General features: G+C 42.5%; 1 protein-coding gene across 2 annotated transcripts in view; it reads left to right on the plus strand.

Annotated features, from left to right (window-relative positions):
* The window catches only part of EDRF1 (erythroid differentiation regulatory factor 1), a 403,030-nt gene that overhangs the window by 223,723 nt on the left and 165,697 nt on the right, over positions 1-13,610 (plus strand). The window lies entirely within an intron of this gene.

A 13,610-nucleotide genomic window follows, 5' to 3' on the forward strand; every position in this document is an offset into this window, starting at 1 on the left:
TACATGTGAGTTGTTGAGCATGACAAAATCTCTAACCCTCTGATATATGAAGACTTCCTTAATGAGAATTCAGCACTGGAAAAAAGATCTGCATATCTGAGCATAAGTATTAAAAATGTTACAATGGTTACTGATCTCTTCTCAACCTCCCGGGGACTAAAGCTGCCTAAGTCCACAATATTGTGACATTGCAGATGCCACTTTTACGAGTCAGAAAGAGGTCTGTCTTTTCATTATGTATAGTAGGGTACATTTTCGTCTAAAGTCTGCAATGCCATTGCTAACCACATTTTTGCCAATTGGCAGTGGGACACCGTTTGATGAGCTGGCATCCTGTGCAGCTCTTTGTTGGAGGTTTTATACACATTCAAAGAGTGCTTCAGCATCTCACTTCCTCTTTCATGCTAGAGTTGTGCTGTAATTTGCAACATTTAAGACCTTTATTAAATATTGTCTGAATACTCTATTTTTTATGGTTGTTGAGTACCCGGTGGAGTCTTTGTTGCTTGATCCTCCCATTTTTGAGAAAGCTTTTTGAGGCTTCTGACCAGATTCACCTCTTGTGATCCTCTAGAAATCACGTATTTCTCTCCTTTGCCAAGTCTTAATACCACCTACATGTCAGAATGAGGTTTAAAGTTATGGTAGAGTTGAATGATGCTACACATTTCTACATTTTTCATGAACATATGGCTGATACTGCATTCTGGTTTATCCTTAGATCCATGCAGGTATTTGCTTTTATTATCCTACATATGGATAATCATAGGTAATGCATTCCTTAGTAGGACTACTTGCTGTAGTGGTAGTGTGTGTCCACTGTGGTAGCACAAAAGATGGATGTAAAACGAATGGCACCCAAAGATGACTCAGTGTAGATGTCAATTCATCTCACTAATAAATTGTGGCTGACCGCATTTTGATCACACGTTACCCAACTAGGTCCGTTGGTGGTTCGAAATATAATGACTCTCTTATCACTGGTTCCATGCAGATTCACTTTTTACAAATTGTGTTGCTTTACCTGAGACCAGCCAGTGCTGATACAGTATTCTGTGGCAGCAATCTGCAAACGTTTTATAAGTGTGCTATTAAACAATGATTTGCCAGTGTACTCACAAAAGGAGCTTTGCAGATGCCAAGGAAAGTGGAACTATTAACGACTGTCAGGTCACTGCAGCAAGGGGCAAAGCTGCACAAGTCTCAATGAGGGGATGAGCATTCATCCAATCTGACTCATAATGAAGAGGCTGCTTTTGGATTGGTGTGTGGTGGCATGATTTGGAGTGTCACATGCACTGATATAGTTTGTTCGGTGGCATGTGTAGCTGCAGATACACATGCTGTGCATAGTCCGCCGTCTGGTGTTGGGTCGGAGTGTTACAAGTTGTTTTTCTTCGAAGAAGTCTTTTCGAGTCACGAGACCGAGGGACTCCTCCTCCTTTGTTTCCATTGCACATGGGCGTCGACTCCATCTTAGATTGTTTTTTTTCCGCCATCGGGTTCGGACGTGTTCCTTTTCGCTCCGTGTTTCGGGACGGAAAGATAGTCATAACTTCGGAAAACTACGTCGGTATTGTTTCGTTCGGTATCGGGTTAGATTAGAATCGACACCGAATCCTGAAGAGCTCCGGTAGCCCTTCGGGGTAATTTCGATCCCCCGTCGGGGCCTGGTCGGCCCGACCGCGTGCAACATCGAGACTGATGGAACGGACCCCGTTCCGATTCTGTCCTAAATGACACAGTAAATATCCCTATACAGACCAGCATTTGGTCTGTAACTTGTGCCTGTCACCCAAGCTCAAGTAAGAAACGTGTGAGGCCTGTCGAGCGTTTCGGTCGAGAAAAACGCTCCGTGACCGAAGAGCCAGACGGTTGCAGATGGCGTCCACGCCGACAGGACAACGAGGGTTCGAGGAACAGGGAGAAGAAGAAGAAGCCTTCTCCATCCATGAATCGAACTCGGAAGAATTCGACGTCGAAGAAACCGTGAGTAAGACGTCGAAGCAAGCACCACACGGGAAAACAGACAAAGCCCAGGGGACGCCACTGCCAACAGGCCATGGCTCAACCCATAAAGTAGGTGACCGTCCATCGGCACCGAAAAAAGGCGAACTGGTGCCGAGGTCGTCCGACTCGGGTCGAGACACAGGCACGCAGCAATCTCTGGACCGAGAAAGTGCTGCAGAAAAGGGTCGACACCGAGACAGCACCACCGAGGCTGCTCGGCACAGAGACAGCGGCACCGAAGATGGTCGACGCCGAGAAAGTTCGACACCGAAAAAGAGAAAAATCTCGTCTGAGCCGAAAACAACAAAAGACACGGTTTTGGTGCCTAAACGACCAGCAACTGAACCGACAGCCAGTTCGTACTCAGAGGAACAATCACTGTCCTCCCAAATTCGCAAACACAGGTTTGAGGAAGATTTACAAACCACCGATGTAGACCTCACCCAAAAGCGGATCTTCATACAAAGTGGTACAGGGAAGATCAGCACTCTGCCCCCAATCAGGAGGAAAAGGAAACTCGATTTCCAACCACAAGAAAAGACACCACAAGCAAAAGTGGTAAAGAAGGTAACTCCACCACCCTCTCCACCACCGGTAACTCATACATCACCGGCACAGACTCCGTCACATTCATCAGCTCATACCACTATGAGCCAAGATGACCAGGATGCGTGGGATCTCTATGACGCCCCAGTATCAGACAATAGCCCTGAGTCGTACCCTACTAAGCCCTCACCACCTGAAGACAGTACAGCGTATGCACAGGTGGTAGCTAGGGCAGCAGAGTTCCTTAACGTGTCTTTACACTCAGAGCCTGTCGAGGATGACTCCCTTTTCAACACCCTCTCCTCCACCCATAGCAATTATCAAAGCCTCCCTATGCTCCCGGGAATGCTAAGGCACGCTAAACAGATCTTTAAAGAACCTGTCAAAAGCAGAGCAATAACTCCAAGGTTGGAGAAGAAATATAAAGCACCGCCCACGGACCCTGCATTTATCACATCACAACTGCCACCAGATTCAGTTGTCGTAGGAGCAGCTCGTAAAAGAGCCAACTCGCACACATCAGGCGACGCACCACCTCCAGACAAGGAGAGCCGCAAGTTCGACGCAGCTGGGAAAAGGGTTGCAGTACAAGCTGCAAACCAGTGGCGCATCGCTAACTCGCAGGCGCTCCTAGCGCGATATGACAGAGCCCATTGGGACGAGATGCAGCATCTCATCGAGCATCTACCCAAAGAATTCCAGAAACGGGCAAAACAAGTGGTTGAGGAGGGACAAAATATCTCCAACAACCAAATACGTTCCTCTATGGATGCAGCGGATACAGCTGCAAGAACAATAAATACCGCGGAAACCATAAGGAGGCACGCATGGTTGCGCACATCCGGCTTCAAACCCGAGATACAACAGGCAGTGCTCAATATGCCGTTATATGAACAACAATTGTTTGGACCCGAAGTGGACACGGCAATTGAAAAATTGAAAAAAGATACTGACACAGCTAAGGCCATGGGCGCACTCTATTCCCCGCAGGGCAGAGGCACTTTTGGCACGTTTCGCAAAACAACCTTCAGAGGGGGGTTTCGAGGTCAAACCACACAAGCTAGTACCTCACAAACAACACCGTCTACCTACCAGGGACAGTACCAAAGGGGAGGCTTTCGGGGCCAATACAGAGGGGGACAATTCCCTAGAAACCGGGGAAAATTTCAGGGTCCCAAGACCCCACCAACCAAACAGTGACTCACAAGTCACTCAACCCCTTCACACAACACCAGTGGGGGGGAAGACTAAGCCAGTTCTACAAATTTTGGGAGGAGATAACAACAGACACTTGGGTCTTAGCAATTATCCGGCATGGTTATTGCATAGAATTTCTCAAACTCCCTCCAAACGTCCCACCAAAAACACAGAATATGTCAAAACAGCATTTAGACCTTCTACAACTAGAAGTTCAAGCATTACTGCAAAAAGACGCAATAGAATTAGTACCAGGTCCACAAAAGAACACAGGAGTTTACTCACTGTACTTTCTAATACCAAAAAAAGACAAAACACTGAGACCAATCTTAGATCTCAGAACACTAAGCACCTACATCAAATTGGAACACTTTCACATGGTCATGCTACAGGACGTATTACCACTGTTGAGACAACAAGACTACATGACAACCTTAGATCGAAAAGACGCGTATTTCCACATACGGATACATCCCTCGCACAGGAAATACCTAAGGTTCGTATTCAAGGGAATACATTACCAATTCAAAGTGTTGCCGTTCGGTATAACAACCGCACCGAGAGTCTTTACAAAATGTCTAGCAGTAGTAGATGCACATATCAGAAGGCAGCAAATACACGTGTTCCCCTACCTAGACGATTGGCTAATCAAGACCAACTCCCTAACAAAGTGTTCACACCACACAGATTATGTCATACAAACCCTCTACAAACTAGGGTTCTCCATCAACTATACAAAGTCACACATTCTGCTGTGCCAAACACAGCAATACTTGGGAGCGACAATCAACACAACAAAAGGGATAGCCACTCCAAGTCCACAAAGGGTTCAAAATTTTTTACAAAGTCATACAAGCCATATATCCAACACAAAAAATACATGCAAAGATGGTGTTAAAACTCCTAGGCATGATGTCCTCACGCAGAGCCATTGTCCCAAACGCAAGATTGCACATGAGGCCCTTACAACAGTGCCTAGCATCACAATGGTCACATGCACAGGGTCACCTTCTAGATCTGGTGTTGATAGACTGCCAAACATACATCTCACTTCTATGGTGGAACAGTATAAATTTAAACAAAGGGCGGCCTTTCCAAGACCCAGTGCCACAATACGTGATAACTACAGATGCTTCCATGACAGGGTGGGGAGCACACCTCAATCAACACAGCATCCAAGGACAATGGGACGTACATCAAAGAAGGTTTCATATAAATCCCCTCGAATTGTTAGCAGTATTCCTAGCGTTGAAAGCATTTCAACCCATCATAATCCACAAATACATTCTTGTCAAAACAGACAACATGACAACAATGTATTATCTAAACAAACAGGGGGGAACACACTCGACACAGCTGTGTCTCCTAGCACAAAGGATATGGCAGTGGGCAATTCACAACCACATTCGCCTAATAGCACAGTTTATTCCAGGGATCCATAACCAGCTAGCAGACAATCTCTCTCGGGATCACCAACAAGTACACGAATGGGAGATTCACCCCCAAATTCTAAAATCTTACTTCCAAATTTGGGGAACACCTCAAATAGACCTATTTGCAACAAAAGAGAACGCAAAATGCCAAAACTTCGCATCCAGGTACCCACACCAGCAGTCTCAAGGCAAATGCTCTATGGATGAATTGGTCAGGGATATTTGCGTATGCTTTTCCCCCTCTCCCTCTTCTTCCATATCTAGTAAACAGATTGAGTCAAAACAAACTCAAACTCATACTAATAGCACCTACATGGGCAAGACAACCTTGGTATACAACACTACTAGACCTGTCAGTAGTGCCTCATGTCAAACTACCCAACAGACCAGATCTGTTAACACAGCACAAACAACAGATCAGGCATCCAAACCCAGCATCGCTGAATCTAGCAATTTGGCTCCTGAAATCCTAGAATTTGGACACTTAAACCTCACACAAGAATGTATGGAGGTCATAAAACAAGCTAGAAGGCCATCCACTAGACACTGCTATGCAAGTAAATGGAAAAGATTTGTTTGCTACTGCCATAATAATCAAGTTCAACCATTACATGCATCTCCAACAGATATAGTAGGATACTTACTACATTTGCAGAAATCAAATCTGGCCTTCTCTTCCATAAAGATACATCTCGCAGCAATATCTGCATACCTGCAGATTACTCATTCATCTTCACTGTTTAGAATACCTGTCATTAAAGCATTTATGGAAGGCCTAAAAAGAATTACACCACCAAGAACACCACCTGTTCCTTCATGGAACCTCAACATTGTCTTAACAAGACTCATGGGTCCACCTTTCGAACCCATGCATTCTTGCGAAATACAATACCTAACGTGGAAAGTTGCATTTCTCATTGCCATTACATCTCTAAGAAGAGTAAGTGAAATTCAGGCGTTTACTATACAGGAACCATTTATTAAAATACACAAAAATAAGGTAGTTCTAAGAACCAATCCAAAATTCTTACCAAAAGTTATCTCACCGTTTCACTTAAATCAAACAGTAGAACTACCAGTGTTCTTTCCACAGCCAGACTCAATAGCTGAAAGGGCACTACATACATTAGACATCAAAAGAGCACTAATGTACTACATTGACAGAACAAAACTAATTAGGAAAACAAAACAACTATTTATTGCATTTCAAAAACCTCATACAGGAAACCCAATATCAAAACAAGGTATAGCCAGATGGATAGTTAAGTGCATCCAAACCTGCTACCTTAAAGCAAAGAGAGAGCTGCCTATTACACCAAATGCACACTCAACCAGAAAGAAAGGCGCTACCATGGCCTTCCTAGGAAATATTCCAATGAACGAAATATGTAAGGCAGCAACATGGTCTACGCCTCACACATTTACTAAGCACTACTGTGTAGACGTGCTATCTGCACAACAAGCCACAGTAGGTCAAGCTGTACTAAGAACTTTATTTCAAACTACTTCCACTCCTACAGGCTGAACCACCGCTTTTGGGGAGAGAACTGCTTACTAGTCTATGCACAGCATGTGTATCTGCAGCTACACATGCCACCGAACGGAAAATGTCACTTACCCAGTGTACATCTGTTCGTGGCATTAGTCGCTGCACATTCACATGCGCCCACCCGCCTCCCCGGGAGCCTGTAGCAGTTTGGAATTAATCTCCAACATTTGTACATTTGTAAATATATTACCTTAACCTTTATTTTGTACATACTTATTCATTCCATTGCATGGGCACTATTACTAACATACACAACTCCTACCTCACCCTCTGCGGGGAAAACAATCTAAGATGGAGTCGACGCCCATGCGCAATGGAAACAAAGGAGGAGGAGTCCCTCGGTCTCGTGACTCGAAAAGACTTCTTAGAAGAAAAACAACTTGTAACACTCCGACCCAACACCAGACGGCGGACTATGCACAGCATGTGAATCTGCAGCGACTAATGCCACGAACAGATGTACACTGGGTAAGTGACATTTTCCTTACCCAGCATAAAGTAGGTGTTGTAACCTGTGTCTTTTATTTCAACTGAGCTAAGCTGTCTCAGGGAACAGAACATTTCTTGTACATTTTCAACAAGGGCCTCTTGTAGATTTTAAGGTTTATCAAACTGCTGTATGACATGGACATGGGAGAGCCATCAGAAGGCAAACAAATAAATATCCAAAATTGTAGGAGTTTCTTCATTTTAGTAGTAAGCATCAAGCAAATGTGGGGCCAACTCTCTAGAAATTAGAAATGATTCCTTCCAGTTGCACACGATGAGAAGAAGAGTGAGAGGCCTTTTGTTTCTTCAGGGCTCTAGTAACATGAAAGCCTGGTCTCAGCTAAGCACCTTGAAAATCAGATGGTTCTTGAAGTTGGAGTCATTAAATGGGTACCAAAGAGGAGATTTATCAAGAGTTCCAATTCTCCGCCTTTGCCCAGGAGAAGGAAAACAGGGGTTCTTTGTGCTAATTACATCTGTGCATCTTTAACCTTTTCCTGCTCAGCAATTTCTACAAGATGATGACCAGCCTGAATATTATTGACCGTTCGGTTTGAAAGAATATTGCTTCTGTGACTTATATCAGAATAATTCCTGCTTTTACATCCCCATTTAGCAACCTTACTTGAAGTAAGCCAGGTGTATAGCTGACAGAAAACTTCTGATAGATACTCTAACAGATTCCTCACCGTTCGAATATTCCCAGGCACTGTACTGGATCTGTAAGATATATACAGCCCTGCTTCCATACACCAGCAGGGGGGGCCCTGTGGCTCCATATTGACTTTGTTCCGCCCCAGAAGTGATGATGGAGCTGCATATAAGCATAACCCCTGTATGTCGACATCAGTTAATTTCTTTCTGAGCCTTCGTAGATGGCTCCGGAGCTTGCTCCCAACGTTTCATTGTCAATTGATAAGTCTTTCTTTTAAAGATTGTGTTTTTTTTCTAGTGTGTAATGGAACTATGTCTTCTCCTAAACCTATAGGGTTTAAGTCCTCAGAGACTGTTGCAAACAAATGACTGTGACAGATCTCCATAAGGGAAGCCTCTGTTGCTTGGGCTTCGAGAATGACTCATAAGTCCTACGAGGGTGTGCCCTTACGAATCTGAAGCCGTTCCAGGATTACAAAGCTGTACACCTTAAAAAACAAACAAACATTAAAAAATACACGGAGGTCCTTCTCGAAGTGGAGGCCATGGTTTTGTTCCAGCTCTTGTGGCTTTTTCCAGATCACATTCTTGTTGCATTCTAAGTCTCCCAGTAAGTCAAAGCAGAAGCACAAGATTGCCAAGTGGGGCTTGACACATTTGCACCACTCTTAGCCTGAGGACTCATAAGGATGTTAGAGTGCTTCACAGTCTTGCTTTTGTACCTTCCTACCTCCCTCTTCTCACTTCCTGAGGACCCAGTCCTGCAATTTAACCCAATACACCATAGTTTCTGGGTCCGTTGGTGATGTCAAAACAGATTGAGACTTTTAAATAGTCCTTATTGCAATCTTTTTCTCTTTTCCGGCTTCCCCTGGCCTTTGTTTTTGGCACCAAGAATCCGTAGAGGCTCCAGTCAGGTTAGTGCTGCCAGTTCAGTTTGACTCAGACAAAGCCATGCCTTTGCTACATAGCCACAACCCTGTGCTCTAACTAATTTTCGGTTCTAAATGTGATCAGAGTCAGCCAACCTTTGGTGATGACAATGGTGATGATTTTTGTCCCCAACACTACGATGATGATAACCTGTACAAAGGGCTGATTCAATGTTGGGGTATTTAAAAAAAAAAAAAAAAAACAGGCCGCAGCAAGTTTAAGGTAAATATTTGTATTGTTTTTCATATTCACCAAATAAGTTAAGATAATAAGTAGCAGATCTGTAAATGAATATCCTGAAATATAAAAGTAGAAAATATGAGAGATTGACTGTGAAATACATAAAGTAATTAGGAGGTTTGGAATTCATCGCAAGTTACTTGGATAGGAAGATCATAAATGGCATCCATAGTTCATTTAAATGTGATCGAAAAGGATCTGAAATTGCTAAATTAGATTCCATTTTGTGGATAAGACAAAGTGCATTCCATAAAGTTTCGAGGGTTAGTCTTTCTGTTGGGTGGTTAGTTTTTGGGTAGCGATTTGCTGTGAGTAATTTAGTCTTGAGTTCATCTTGATGTTTGTGGGTGATAAAGGTAATGGCATCAAGTCTTTGACTGACAAATTTAAAACCTGGTGGTACACACAAAGATTATTTCTTTGGAAATCTTAGACCAGAATTAGTTGATCTTGAGGCACTCAAGGAGCATGTGTTCTGTGTTAGTTTAGGAAGTATCACACCTCTAGCGGTGGTCACTGCTTTGAAGGTTGGCTTTGTATAATTTACTGGGAGAGCAAAGCGATCTGTGGAGAACGATAAAGACTGTCAACAAAACCTGAATTAGCTCTGTGCCTGTCTTCTCCAGATAAGTTTGGTCATGTGAATGTATAATGGTATGTTAAAGAAGCGATACCAAGACGCTCGAGATTCGGCTATGGAGAAATGGGAGTAGAAGGCTCTGTTTTTGTATGCCAGAAAGATAGAGAGAAGGGATGTGTTTAGTAGATGTATGGTGGGAAGACATCTACAGATCGTTTTGTTATTGAAGTGTATTGATGATAGTGCCTTGATAATGGACTGTGCAATTTTCTGCTAATTTCTCTCTTCAGACGCTTGAAGATTATAACAAACTTGGAGTGTTTGAAAAGGTATTAGGGATCCTCGTTCAAAGAGTGGACCAGTAGAAAGAATGCCTTGATCTAGCCAGAGATAGGAGAGTTGTTGAGAAAGTGTGATTTGTAGTTGAGTGTTGAACCATATGGAGCTGTTTAACCAGCCTGTTTCAGATAATTTCACTTGTTTGTTTTGGTGAGTAAGGATTTTCTTTGTTGTTAGTTGGACTAGTGAGATAGAAAATTGCTTCTTTGTGGTAGACGGAAACAAAAGTAGAGGAATAGGATGCATGAGAGAGGCTTCGAGCTTGAGCAGATGGGAAAGCTGGCTCTTTACAGAATACACAGTATTGTGCTTGGGTTATTCTCAAATCTTATAGGCACTGAAATCCGGAACGTTCAAAGCCACTAAGATTTTCAGAAGTTAGAGTTTGATTAGTAAAATTCTTGGGCTTTTGCCTTTCTGTAGAAATTAATTAAGTATTAAGTTCTCTGAAGAAGGATCTGGAAAAATGCAGGGTGGCCCGGGCAGGCTGTATAGGATAATCAGGGATAGCATAATTTTGATGGTATCTAACCAGTTTAAAAATGAGAGACATAAGTTAAATAAATGAAGCCATACTCTCTGAGTAGATTGAACCATACGCCTCACGATTGTCTCTTGTCTTTGAAATACAAATGACAAAGTAGATCTTATTCATTCAGACTGAATGCAAAATTCCATTGATATTCTGTTCATCTTAGATGAGCAAGTGTTGGAACAGTTATGTCCCCTGCTTCTTAAACAGGGGTGTTCCTCTGCCCTGACAACCCAACTGCATCTACATCTGGTATCCTAATATTTTATTTTGGCCCTAGCATCGCACTAACCTAAGCATGTGAGCAGAAACCTATGCTTGTTCCTTATTTCGAGAGAATTTGGGCTTGGCCTGTGACCACCTGGAGTGGTGCACCATACATGCTCTAATTCTTAGTGGGCAGCTGTCCATGACATGGATTTAGAACATAGAGTGGTGGTAGCAGCATGTCTTAGTTACATTAATCAATTGTGTGACCGGACGTTTGGCTCTGGGTCCCTTGGGTTGAGGCCTACTGGCTCACCTGTGTGAAGTTATAATATTCTTTGCTTGCCTAGACCCATTCATTGGCATCCATAGTGTGTGCCAGTGTAATATGTGTGGTGTGTGAATGAGCCAGGGTATGAAGGCCAATGGGATCCAGTTTGGATATACCCTGGCCTGGCCCAGCAGAAAACGGTTGATGAGGACTATGCTCCTAGACATGAAAGGGCATGGCTTACGTTCTTACATCTGGAGGGGACGATCCAGACAATGAAGTGAGGGGAGTGGAGACAAGGTTCAGTAGTTATTCTTTGAGGCTGTGTGGTTAGCAAAGAGCTTCTTATTAGTCTCCCTGAGCACTGCTGTATGGTGGGTGGCTGAGACTACAGACTCTGCTTTGAAAGGTGAGGAAGTCTTTAGGTGAGGCCTGCCCTTATGACTTTCCCTGGATGACTCTAATAGACCATGACTTTAACTCTTTTTCTTTTTTATCTACTGTCCTTTGAAACTCAAAAAGACTCATTGGTGTTGTAAGAGCAGATGATTGTAGTTGCACCACAGAGGCAGTCTTTGCATGTGGGCATGTCACTACTGGTCATTCTATTTAAGCATGTCCCTTGTGGCTGTAAACGTTTTTACCTTGAACTTGTTTATACATATATGGCGAGAGCTGATTCAAAGGAAAAGTGATCTGTCACTTGTGTTTTTCCAGACAAAAGATACTTTTCCAGAAATTCCAAAGCTAACTACCGCAATGCACTGAGAATGTTCCTTATCAGGAATTCAATCTTGCCACGCACTCTCAATGAGATGAGGGGATGAAGCGGAGGGATTACCAATATCCATCTTTAATGCTTGCTGTCCTGTTACCTCCTTTCTTTAAAAATGGTCTCAGATTCTAATCTCAGAAAATGCACAACATATTCACAAATGTTCAGTCTACTAAATCAGCAGCCAGGTGAAGTCTTTCATTTTTTTTTTTTTTTTTTTTTTTTTTACAGTGAACGTTGCTTCTGTACTGCAAGATTTTCACTACTGAATACTTTGAAGTGGCACCATGATTGCTTTCATGGTCACACCCAAATTGGAGACATCCAGTAGCTTATACGTTGTTATACCCGTGGTATAAAAAGACACAGAAAACTGGTGGCCTTGGAATCCTACTTTTCTGGTTACGGTTTTTGTTGTATGGGTTAAGTGTGAGATGCTTAGTATCTTTCAGCGGGAAATGGTTATCTCTTAAAGTCATCCTTTGTTTTTTTCCAAAGGATCCCTTTGCAGTTTTACATCAAACTGTAAAAATATCTTCCTATTCTGTTCTGTTTTTTTCATGATCTACTTTTGGTTTTGAATGGCACTCCAAAACTTGAATGCTAACCAAGAGCGTTCGATTTTAATTCGACCACTGAAAAGTTATTGGATCATTTGATAAACTTTTTCTGTCACTTATGATGTCTCTCTAGATAAGCAGGATTTCAAAGCAGTATCGTAATGAACCATTGGATGGATTCTGTAGTGTTATTCAGTCAGTGGTCTTTTCCTGAGCCTAGATTCATCTAGGCACAAAGCAGCCTATGTTTCCATTGACTTGAACATCTACCCACTATCCCTGTGAACATTGTATGTGTGAGAGTTAGGTAGAAGGTGCTTGCCGTAATGAGATTTGCAGTAGTAGCCATGAATATCCTTTGTTCATATGTCACAGGCTACCATTCCTGAGCTCCATCTGAATAGGTATTTGACCTTTGGTAAGTGGTTCAAGAGTAAATGACCTAAGGCTTGATAAGCTGGGCATTTTATTGTACAGGGTGGACCTTTACTAGCCACATGCATGCGATTTACTACACTTCTTTGTTTATGCCCTAGTCACCTTCAGTACGTGGTGATATATCCTATTACTCTGTCAGAAGACTAGGAGTAAGTGTACAAGAGTTACAGCAATCAGTAATGTGTTCTTCTGTCTCCAAGCAGTGTCTCTCTCACAAAAAATTAGTAGGCACAGGGGAATATAGGCCATGCAAATGTTTAGGACGGGGTGCCAGGTTCTTTGTCCCTTCATCTGCCAGAAACCAGACTGCCAGTCTTTCAGACTGTTCTCCATTTTGATGGCACTTGAATACAAATCATTTTAAGTGTGCGTGAATATGAATTTCGTGGTTATAAGTATTTAAAAAATAGGCGAGTTGAGGTATCCCTGAAACGGAAATCCTGCCTGTTATTCAGATGTTTGTTTTCTTTAGTATCACAGTTATTTGTAGGGCGCCCCAAGCCAAATGATTGATGGTGATAATGTTAGTAAGACAAAGATGAGGGATGCTTAGCTGTAGGCTCCTGTAGTATGTAACAAACTGCAGATATTCTAGTATAATAATTCTGCTGAATAATTCTAAGAGCCAGGCGATTATTCAGCAGTATTTATCGTATAGATACATGTTGATATGAATTGGATGCAAACATTGCTTGCTATATGATTTATCAATTTATTTTAACATTTATTTATTTCTATTTGGGATGTAGTTGGATAGTTTGACAAAGCAGACAAGTGATCACTTCCCAAATAAGAGAGGTCTGCTTTTTGGAAATGTTCATAGTTTGTTTCCCATATTACTCTGCACTCATTTACTT

This window comes from Pleurodeles waltl, chromosome 6 (genome assembly GCF_031143425.1).
Source record: "Pleurodeles waltl isolate 20211129_DDA chromosome 6, aPleWal1.hap1.20221129, whole genome shotgun sequence".
Classification (NCBI taxonomy): domain Eukaryota; kingdom Metazoa; phylum Chordata; class Amphibia; order Caudata; family Salamandridae; genus Pleurodeles; species Pleurodeles waltl.